The following is a 10999-nucleotide window of genomic DNA, read 5'->3' on the forward strand; positions in this document are numbered from 1 at the left end:
TCCACATCGGCTCGGAATTCGCCGAGCAGTTGTATCCAATGGAGCTCTCTTCCTTGAACGAGCTCTTGGATCGCATCGCCGCCTTGGGAGTCGCTATGGACTATAATCAGATCGGGCTTAAAACCGACCAAAGGGAGATTAACTCTCCGCCGGTCACCCATCAGATAGCGGTGGTGGAGGAGCAACGCAGCGATTCTTCCTCTATCTTGAGGACAAACTATGTCCGAATTCCTGAGCTCTCCGAGCCGGATACCCGTCTACGGGAGGACATGGCCCAAGCCTTGAACCTAGAATCAGGCAGCGGGCCAGACCTATTGGGCAACATCCCGGAGCCCGAACTGCCAAGCTCGGAAACTCCTCCGCCTCGGGGTCTCAGATCGGGTCAGGGTTCGGACCTAAATCCACCCACCCACCCAGATATAAGTGATCTTTCCCACATTAGACAAGAGCCCCAAGAGACAGTACACCACTATTGGGCCAGATTCCTCCTTGTAATGAGCAAGGTTAAGGACTGTCGCGAGGAAGACGCAATTTCATTCTTTTGCAAAAATTGCACGGACAGGGGAATCCTCAACGCCATAAGTCGCCGTGACATAGCACACTTTGCTGACTTGGCAGCCATAGTACGGAAGTACTGTGCGATGGAAAGCGCCTGGAAAACCCAAACAAAATTTTGGGATCCTCCGGCTCTCACAAAACCCCCCGTCCGAACTAAAAGGGTGTACTCTCGTAAGTCACCCGATCCAATTACAAAGAAACAAAAGCCCACTACAGGGCGTGGAACCGTATTGGAGGGATGGCTTAATGGGCCATGCAAAATTCACAGTACAGCGGATACCATGCCAACACACAGCCTTAGAGCATGTTGGGTACTCCGGCAGGTGGCCAAGAGCGGTGAGGATCTCCTCAGCAACAATACCGTAGAGCACCATCCCGTGGAAAACAACAATACAGTATTAACAGTCTTCGATACCTTCGCCTCAAATAATAGGCGTAAGCGAGCACTCCGCAGCCTTGCCGAAGTCTGCCACGTGGCAGCAATAAATCCATGGAGCGATACGGCTATCACCTTCAATGCCAGTGACGAACCTAAATTCCGAACAGCCCGAGCACCAGCCGCCTTGGTCCTTAGTCCAATTGTGGACGGCTTCCGGCTTACTAAAGTGCTCATGGACAGCGGCAGCGGATTAAACCTCATCTATGAGGAGACTCTTCGAAAATTGGAAATAGACAAAAGCCGCATTGAGCAAAGTAGCACGACCTTCAGAGGAATCATCCCTAGTCGGGAGGCACGATGTGCTGGGAAAATCACTCTAGATGTAGTATTCGGCACGCCGGAGAATTATAGGTCTGAAGAAATCACATTCCAAGTGGCCCCGTTCAATAGCGGATACCACGCCCTTCTAGGGCGGGAGGCATTCACGATCTTCCAAGCTATACCCCATTACGGGTACATGAATCTCAAAATGCCCGGGCCCGATGGAATCATCACTCTAGCTAGTGATCCGGACATAGCACTCCGCGCCGAAAATAAAACAGCCGCACTGGCCCTCGAGGCGTTACCCGAAGCCCTCGCGACCAAAGAATTAACTGCGTTGTGCTCCACAGTGGACAGGGACGATGTGATACTCGACAAAAGATCCAAGTCCACCTCTTTTAAACCAGCGGATGAAATAGTCAAATTCCAAGTCCATCCAACGGACCCTACAAAAACAGCATCCATCGGGGTACAGTGAAATCCCATAGTAGACGGCGCGCTACGGGAGTTCTTGCGCGCGAATTGGGACATCTTCACCTGGCATCCTTCAGGCATGCCAGGAATCCCACGCAGGCTGGCCGAGCATAGCCTTAACATTCTAAAGGGATTCAAGCCGGTCAAGCAAACTCTTCGGTGCTTCTCTGAGCCTAAGCGACAAGCCATGGGATAGGAGCTAGCCAAGTTACTAGAGGCCGGATTCATTCGAGAAATAAAACATCCGGGCTGGCTAGCAAACTTGGTGATGGTAACAAAGAAGGACAAATCCTGGCGCCTATGTGTCGACTTCAAGGACCTTAACAAGGCTTGCCCCAAGGATCCCTTCCCCCTCCCTCGCATCGATCAAATTATCGACGCTACCGCAGGACACAACTCATTGTGTTTCCTCGACGCATACTCCGGATACCATCAAATTAAGATGGTGGAGTCCGATCAAGCCGCAACGGCATTTATCACTCCATACGGCCCCTTCTGTTTTAACACAATGCCTTTCGGGCTCAAAAACGCCGGTGCAACCTATCAACGCATGATTCAGTTATGCTTGGAGACATAGATCGGCAAAACAGTGGAGGCATACGTAGACGATGTGGTCATTAAAACCAGACACGTCGAATCCTTAATAGACGACTTGAGGCTCACGTTCGACAATCTCCGAGCATACGACATTAAGCTCAATCCGGAAAAATGCGTCTTCGGCGTGCCCGCCGGAAAGCTCTTAGGCTTCATCGTCTCCAACAGAGGAATCGAAGCAAATCCGGCTAAAATCTGAGCTCTGTCACAGTTGGCCATCCCAACAGACCTCAAGCAAATCCAGAAACTAACTGGATGCGTGGCTGCCTTAAGCCGCTTCATCTCCCGATTAGGAGAAAAGGCACTACCTCTGTATCGCCTTCTTCGACGCACCGAACACTTCGAGTGGACGGATGCGGCCACGGCCGGATTAGAAGAAATAAAAGCCGTTTTGGCCACAAACCCAATCTTGGCCGCGCCAAATGTCGGCGAACCAATGCTGTTATATATAGCGGCAACACACCAAGTTGTAAGCGCAGTGCTCGTCGTCGAATGAGAGACGGACGGACATAAGTTCCCACTTCAAAAGCCGGTATACTATGTATCCACTGTCCTCACTCCATGCAAATCACGGTACCCACATTATCAAAAGATAGCATACGCGGTCTTCATGGCATCCCGGAAACTATGACACTACTTTCAAGAGTGTTCAATTACGGTGGCCTCTGAAGTACCACTCAACGACATAATAAACAACCGCGAGGCCACGGGTCGGATTGCTAAATGGGCTATTGATCTCCTCCCGTTCGACATAATATACAAACCACGGCGAGCCATTAAGTCACAAGTACTGGCTGATTTCGTCGCCGAATGGACAGAAGCCGAACTCCCTAAAGAGTACGGTGCGTACTCCAATTGGATCATGCACTTTGACGGCTCTAAAATGCTGGCTGGTCTGGGGGCGGGCGTCGTCCTGACATCTCCCACCGGAGATACAGTCCAATACGTACTCCAAATATTATACACCGACTCCAACAACGCAGCAGAATATGAGGCCCTGTTACATGGTCTCTGGATGGCAGTCTCCATGGGCATTCAATGACTGGAGGTGCGTGGGGACTTGAACCTCGCAATATCTCCAATAAATGGAGACTTTGATGCCAAGGATCCAAAAATGGCGGCTTATCGCAACGCCGTCCTCAAAATGTCAGCTCGGTTCGAGGGGCTCGAATTCCACCTTGTGGTCCGGGAAAACAATCAGGCGGCGGATATCCTCGCCCGCATCGGCGCTAAGCGCGACCCTGTCCCACCTAATATCTTCTTGGAAAGGTTGTTTAAGCCATCCGTGGTATGGGAAGGAGAGATCGGTAACAATAGTCCGGACCCGGCCACAACACCAGACACCAAACACTCTGACGTAATCGGAGGCTCTGCCACCAAAATAACACCTTCGGCCCACGTGATTATGGCCGTCATCGCCCCGTGGACAGAACCCTTCTTGGCTTACCTAACTAGGCAGGAACTACCTGAGGACCCAAACGAGGCACGTTGCATTGTGCGACGGTCTAAAGCCTGCAAGGTCCACGAGGGAGAGCTTTATAAGAAAAGCGCTACCGGAGTCCTTCAAATGTGCATCTCCGAAGAGGAAGGACGACAACTTTTGGCAGAAATTCATGCTGGAGTTGGCGGCCACCACGCCGCAGCTCGGGCCCTTGTAAGCAAGGCCTTCCGTACAGGTTTTTATTGGCCGACAGCCCGGGAAGACGCACAGGACCTCGTTCAACGTTGCGTCGGTTGCCAGCTTTTCGCAAACCAAAGCCATATGCCACCTTCCGCTCTCCAAACAATCCCCATCACTTGGCCCTTTGCGGTCTGGGGGCTTGATATGGTCGGACCCCTTAAAGGGGGAAGCCATAATAAAAAAAACCTATTGGTCATGGTGGACAAATTCACCAAATGGATAGAAGCCAAACCAGTTAAAACGGCCGAATCCGGACCAGTGATAGACTTCATATCCGGGGTTGTACACCATTATGGCGTTCCCCACAGCATCATCACCGATAACGGCTCGAACTTTACAGCCGACGAGGTAAAACTTTGGTGCAGCAACATGGGCATCAAGCTCGATTATGCTTCTGTCTATCACCCGCAAACTAACGGTCAAGTCGAGCGAGCAAATGGTCTTATCATGAGCGGCATTAAACCCAGATTAGTGCGATCCTTGAAGGAATCCGATACGCACTGGGTAGAGGAGCTCGACTCCGTACTATGGGGGCTGCGGACCACGCCGAATCGCACTACCGGATACACACCGTTTTTTATGGTGTACGGCGCAGAGGCGGTACTGCCCTGCGACATAATTCATGACTCACCTAGAGTGTGCATGTATGAAGAGAAAGAAGCCGAGCTTGATCGGCAGGACAGTTTGGATGGCCTGGAGGAGGAGCGTGACGTGGCAAAAGCTCGTTCCGCATTCTATCTGCAACAGGCTCGAAGGTATCAAAGCAGAGAAGTACGGGCCAAAACTTATAACGTTGGCGAACTCGTTCTACGCCTACCGGAGAAGAAAAAGAACAAGCTCAAGCCCAAATGGGAAGGTCCCTTCGTTATTGACCAAGTTCTGACCGGTGGAGCGGACCGTCTGCGGGATACATCGGACAATTGACTCGAGCCAAACCCATGGAACGCAGCCAGACTCCGAAGGTTCTACGCCTAGTGCCGGACTCTATGTTCGTCTCCTTACCTCTGTCAATTTTTTATATATTCATTATCTGTCTTTTCTTTCTTTCTTCCCTTTTTTCTTCGAGGCCTTAATAGGCTAAAATGTGTCTTGACTACACAATCTTGACGCGCTAGCCGCGCTCATGATACCTGGGGGCTTCTTATACAGAAGCTTAATATAGCTACGCTCCGGCCTCTAGGCCCCACACATGTGTTACTTTTCACATGTACCTTTTTTCGCCACTATATGCATCGATATGACTTAAGTTTTGGCCAAGCTGGGTTGCCTGGCTCTTGTGTTTATGCCCTACGTTCCCGTTAATTCGGCTAGGGCATAAGGGGAGCACCTCTGCGATTGTTACTGTCGGGTCAGCCGGATGTGTACCTCAGACTGGGTGAAGCCGAAAGCTAGCGTTCTTAAGGGAATATTTGGTCGGTGAACAAAAGACGATTTTTATTTATTGTACTACATGCCCCCAGATGTTTATATCCTGCGTCTCTTTTCGTAGTTCGTACATGCACATTAATGCATGCGTACCCAGGGAAAGGAACCCTTAACGGAATTATTCTCCCTGGAAGATGTTTCTTACTATCCATGTAATATAACATAGCTAGTTGGGTACTTGTCTGTTCAAGCACTTTATGACCCCTACGCCTGGTTTCCACGCGCACCCTGGTTTTCACATAACTAAGCGGGTATTCGGATACACTCCGGACTGTCGGGTCTGGAGGTCAAAGCGAAAAGGTCCGCCATGACAAATGATTTACAATCCGGCTAGGGACAATACATGTCACTTGAAGTACACAGTCACTTAGACTGACTAAATTCTTCTTTTATACCATCCAACAGGCTGTCTAGCCTACAATCCTGTTGGGAATACTTTGCGGCTAATTCTACCTGGTCATACACCAAACTGACGGGGATCTCTTTCCCATCAGACCCCACAGGTCGGACCTCGGCCATGTGGTTCGGGTCAGCCTTGGTATATCGCGTCTTCACCATGGCCTAGGCTTCCCTTGCACCTTGTCAGCAGGCTGATATCTTCCATAATCGGAAGCGCCACCGCGCTCCCTTGAGCTTCTCTACAAGCTCCCCCATTTCTCCTGGCAGGGAGGCGGATGGCCACAAGGCTTGGCAATGCCCTGCATCACCTGCCGAACTTGTTCTTGCAGTTGCGAGAGTTCTGGCAGAAGATCACCTGCAGACCCGGGAATTTCCTCGGCGGGACGACCCGTCAGCATACCTACAGATATAACTCTGTCAGCCGATTTCTTCGCCGAACTCTTTAAAAGTTCGTTCAAGCACTTACTGAAAATGCCGCGTCAAAGCCTCTTATTCTCCTTTACGGAGTCAGCAAGCTGGGCTCGAACATCTTTCAATTCAACGCCCAGCCGGGTATTGGCGTCTTGGAGATCGTTTTTCTCCCGCCTAACCCGTGTAAGCACGCGCTCGCCAGCCTTTAGCTGTCGTTTAGCATGTTGCTCATCCCCTCGCACGACCTCCGGATTCACTCCGGAGTCATCTGCAGAATCTATTGTTAGATTTGCACGCATGCCGCATACTACCTGGTACATGACATTCTTTGCAATGAAAACAAGTGTTACCAGATGGGGCCTTCTCGGCCTCCTTCACTGCGGCAACTGCGGCCTGAAGCTGGGCTTTGCACTCCTCCAGCTCTTGAGACAACTGGGTATTCTTCTCCGTAAGAACCTATGCAAACAATGATCCTTAAATCAGTTGTGCCAACTGTTTCAAGTCTCAGGGGCTACTGATATACATAATTATTAGATTTTCTTACCCGTATATCCTTTACATACTGGTCCGTGGCTCTGGCAAGACCATTTTGAGCAGCTCGGATGTACGCGTCTCCTGAGTTGAAGGCATCAAACGCCTCTTGGGAGAAACAAGCGTCGCGGAGTATGGCCCGGCGACGCCTGTGATTCATGGCGCTCTCCACTTAGGAATTCGTAGCGGACATCCTATCTGCATCCTCTGTAGGAGGAACATCCGGCGTTGGCCCCATGTTAGCGTCCGCCTCTAAGTCCGGCTCTGGAGCCCGACTGGTGGAGGCGTGGCCGGCAACCTCTCCGGATATAGTCCGGCGAGCGTTTTTCCTACTAGGAAACATGGGCGTTATTATATTTTAAAAGACGACAACCATGGAGCGGGGTTCTTTTTCATACCTCTGCGACGGCGTCTCAGTCCTGACCGCCTTCCTTTTAAGCCTACTCGGCTTCGGTGCCCCTTGTTGGTGAGTCACTGCGGGTTCGGCATGGCGTCCCGAGGGCCTTCCCTATAAGACACCATATGTGTGCGGTAGGTGAAGTGCAGAAACAGGGATCCTTCTTGGAAGTTAGGACTCCGGTTTTACTTACATGCGATGCGGGGATAGTCCCGGATAATCGGCTATGATGGCCACCATGGCACCGTCGCAGCTTAATTGATAAAACTTCCTATCAATAAGCTCCACAAATGTGTCCGGATCTTCTTCGAGTCCGGGGTCGAGAGCCCGGTCAGGGTCCTCCGGTTGTGGAGGCGGGCTGTGGACCTCCCTTACAGCTTTTTGTAGTTCCTGCTATGAAATGGCAAGGTAAATACTTATGACAAAGAATGCGGGAAGGTTTGGAGTAAAATGTAGCAGCTCACCCAGCTTGGGGGGTTGTACATGGAGAATCCATCCCGTGGCTTGATGCGGATGAACTCCTCTTCCTCTCCTTTGTACAAATCGGACATAATTTTTGCTAGAGCAGCGACTGAGTCCGGTCCCTTACGACCGCAGCGGGTGGCATCGTCTTCTCCGCTGAAGTGCCACATGGGTTGCCCCCAATATTGAAGTGGCTGCACCCCCCGCATTATACATATTGACATAACCTCGATTACTGTCAATCCTGACTTGGCGAGCGTCTGTATCCAGCCCATCAGGTAAAGGACTTCTCCGTTATCTTCCTCCTAGGGGCTCCGAGGGCGCCAGTTGCGGCGTTTCTTCAAGGGAGCGTTGTCGAACTCAGGAAGGCCCATCCGAATAGGGTCCGGAGGGGGACGTCCTCCATATAAAACCACTCCAAAGGCCAGTCTTCGGATGTCTTCTTCGGAGTACCGGACAGGTATCCGGTCCCGGCGATGCGCCATATTTCGGCTCCGCCCACTTGATATATTGACCCCTCCTGTGTACGGGGTACGAGGCAGAATAGCCTCTTCCATAGCTCGAAATGAGCTCGCAAAGGGCGACGTAGCCAGCGATGTGTAATATGGAGGCGGGAGTAAAGTTATGCAGCTGGAGGCCGTAGAACTCCAGGAGCCCGCGGAGGAACGGATGGATTGGAAATCCGAGCCCCCTTAATATGTAAGGGACAAGGCATACCTGCTCCCCCATGGATGGGTTGGGAAACCTCTCCGCTTGCTCCCCGCCGTTGTAAGTGGCGAGTCCGGCTCGAATGGGGACCATATACACTGGAGGGAGGAATCCCTAGGTCTGTAACTCTACTAATTGGCTGCGAGGGACGGAACACTTCTTCCAATTGCCAGGCTTAGGGCTACGGGAGCGAGAGGAGGAGCTGCGATGGCCGGCCATGATGGGATGGACCTTTCTGGGCGCGCTTCGATGGATACTCGTTGTGGGAGGGTGATGTGATCTGGATCTGAGGATCCCCGCCTCCTTAAATAGACGATTTACTTACATGGTTAGGATGGCAAGTGTAAAAATGCCCCGACTTCTCGCATTCGCTTGACACGTGGAGGATAGCCATTATTAGGCGCAGAAGCCAAGGAGTACGACATTCATGGGAAGCCGGACTCTACTCGACAGGTACTCAGAATTTGGAGGAGAACCCGCCTTGCAATGCCGAAGACAATCTGCGCGCCGGACTCATCGTCATTGAAGCCTGGTTCGGGGGCTACTGAGGGAGTCCTGGATTAGGGGGTCCTCGGACAGCTGGACTATATCCTTTGGTCGGACTGTTGGACTATGAAGATACAATATTGAAGACTTCGTCCCGTGTCCGGATGGGACTCTCCTTGGCGTGGAAGGCAAGCTTGGCAATACGGATATGTAGATCTCCTCCCTTGTAACCGACTCTGTGTAACCCTAGCCCCGTTCGGTGTCTATATAAACCGGAGGGTTTTAGTCCGTAGGACAACAACAATCAAACCAGAGGCTAGCTTCTAGGGTTTAGCCTCTATGATCTCGTGGTAGATCAACTCTTGTAATACTCATATCATCAAGATCAATCAAGCAGGAAGTAGGGTATTACCTCCATCAAGAGGGCCCGAACCTGGGTAAACATCGTGTCCCCCACCTCCTGTTACCATCCTCCTTAGACGCACAGTTCGGGACCCCCTACCCGAGATCTGCCGGTTTAGACACCGACAACCATCTTCATCATCCCGACGATCTCCATGAGTAGGAGGGAGTAGTTCACGCTCGGGGCTGAGGGTATGTACCAGTAGGTATGTGTTTGATCTCTCTCTCGTGTTCTTGATTTGGCACGATCTTGATGTATCGCGAGCTTTGCTATTATAGTTGGATCTTATGATGTTTCTCCCCCTCTACTCTCTTGTAATGGATTGAGTTTTTCCTTTGAAGTTATCTTATCGGATTGAGTCTTTAAGGATTTGAGAACACTTGATGTATGTCTTGCATGTGCTTATCTGTGGTGACAATGGGATATTCACGTGATCTACTTGATGTATATTTTGGTGATCAACTTGCGGGTTCAGTGACCTTGTGAACTTATGCATAGGGGTTGGCACACGTTTTCGTATTGACTCTCCGGTAGAAACTTTGGGGAACTCTTTGAAGTTCTATGTGTTGGTTGAATAGATGAATCTGAGATTGTGTGATGCATATCGTATAATCATACCCACGGATACTCGAGGTGACATTGGAGTATCTAGGTGCCATTAGGGTTTTGGTTGATTTGTGTCTTAAGGTGTTATTCTAGTACGAACTCTATGATAGATTGAACGGAAAGAATAGCTTCGTGTTATTTTATTACGGACTCTTGAATAGATCAATCAGAAAGAATAACTTTGAGGTGGTTTCATGCCCTTCAATAATCTCTTCGTTTGTTCTCCGCTATTAGTGACTTTGGAGTGACTCTTTGTTGCATGTTGAGGGATAGTTATATGATCTAGTTATGTTATTATTGTTGAGAGAACTTGCACTAGTGAAAGTATGAACCCTAGGCCTTGTTTCCTAGCATTGGAATACCGTTTACGCTCACTTTTATCGCTTGTTACCTTGCTGTTTTTATATTTTCAGATTACAAAAACCTATATCTACCATCCATATTGCACTTGTATCACCATCTCTTCGCCGAACTAGTGCACCTATACAAATTACCATTGTATTGGGTGTGTTGGGGACACAAGAGACTCTTTGTTATTTGGTTGCAGGGTTGCTTGAGAGAGACCATCTCCATCCTATGCCTCCCACATATTGATAAACCTTAGGTCATCCACTTGAGGGAAATCTGCTACTGTCCTACAAACCTCTGCACTTGGAGGCCCAACAACGTCTACAAGAAGAAGGTTGCGTAGTAGACATCAAGCAGTTTCTGGCGCCGTTGCCGGGGAGGTGAGTGCTTGAAGGTATATCTTTAGATATTGCAATCGAATCTTTTCGTTTCTTGTTTTATCACTAGTTTAGTTTATAGAAGAAAACTACAAAAAAAAATGGAATTGAGTTTGCCTCATACGCTTCATCTTTTTAACATCTTTTGTGAGAATGATGGAAAGGAAAATTGTGCTCAAGTGCTAGAAGAAGAAGTCTCTAAAATGCTTGGCACTAAATCTTTGAATGATGAGCACGATTGCAATGTTGTTAGTATGAATTCTTTGAATACCCATGATGCTAATGATATGCAAAGCCACAAGCTTGGGGATGCTATGTCTGATGAAGATGATATTTTTTGTCCCCCAAGTTTTGAAGAGAAAATTTACTATGATGAAAGCATGCCTCCTATCTATGATGATTATTGTGATGACATGTATGCTATAAAGAATAATTATAA

Source organism: Aegilops tauschii, chromosome 1, assembly GCF_002575655.3.
Source record: "Aegilops tauschii subsp. strangulata cultivar AL8/78 chromosome 1, Aet v6.0, whole genome shotgun sequence".
Classification (NCBI taxonomy): Eukaryota; Viridiplantae; Streptophyta; class Magnoliopsida; order Poales; family Poaceae; genus Aegilops; species Aegilops tauschii.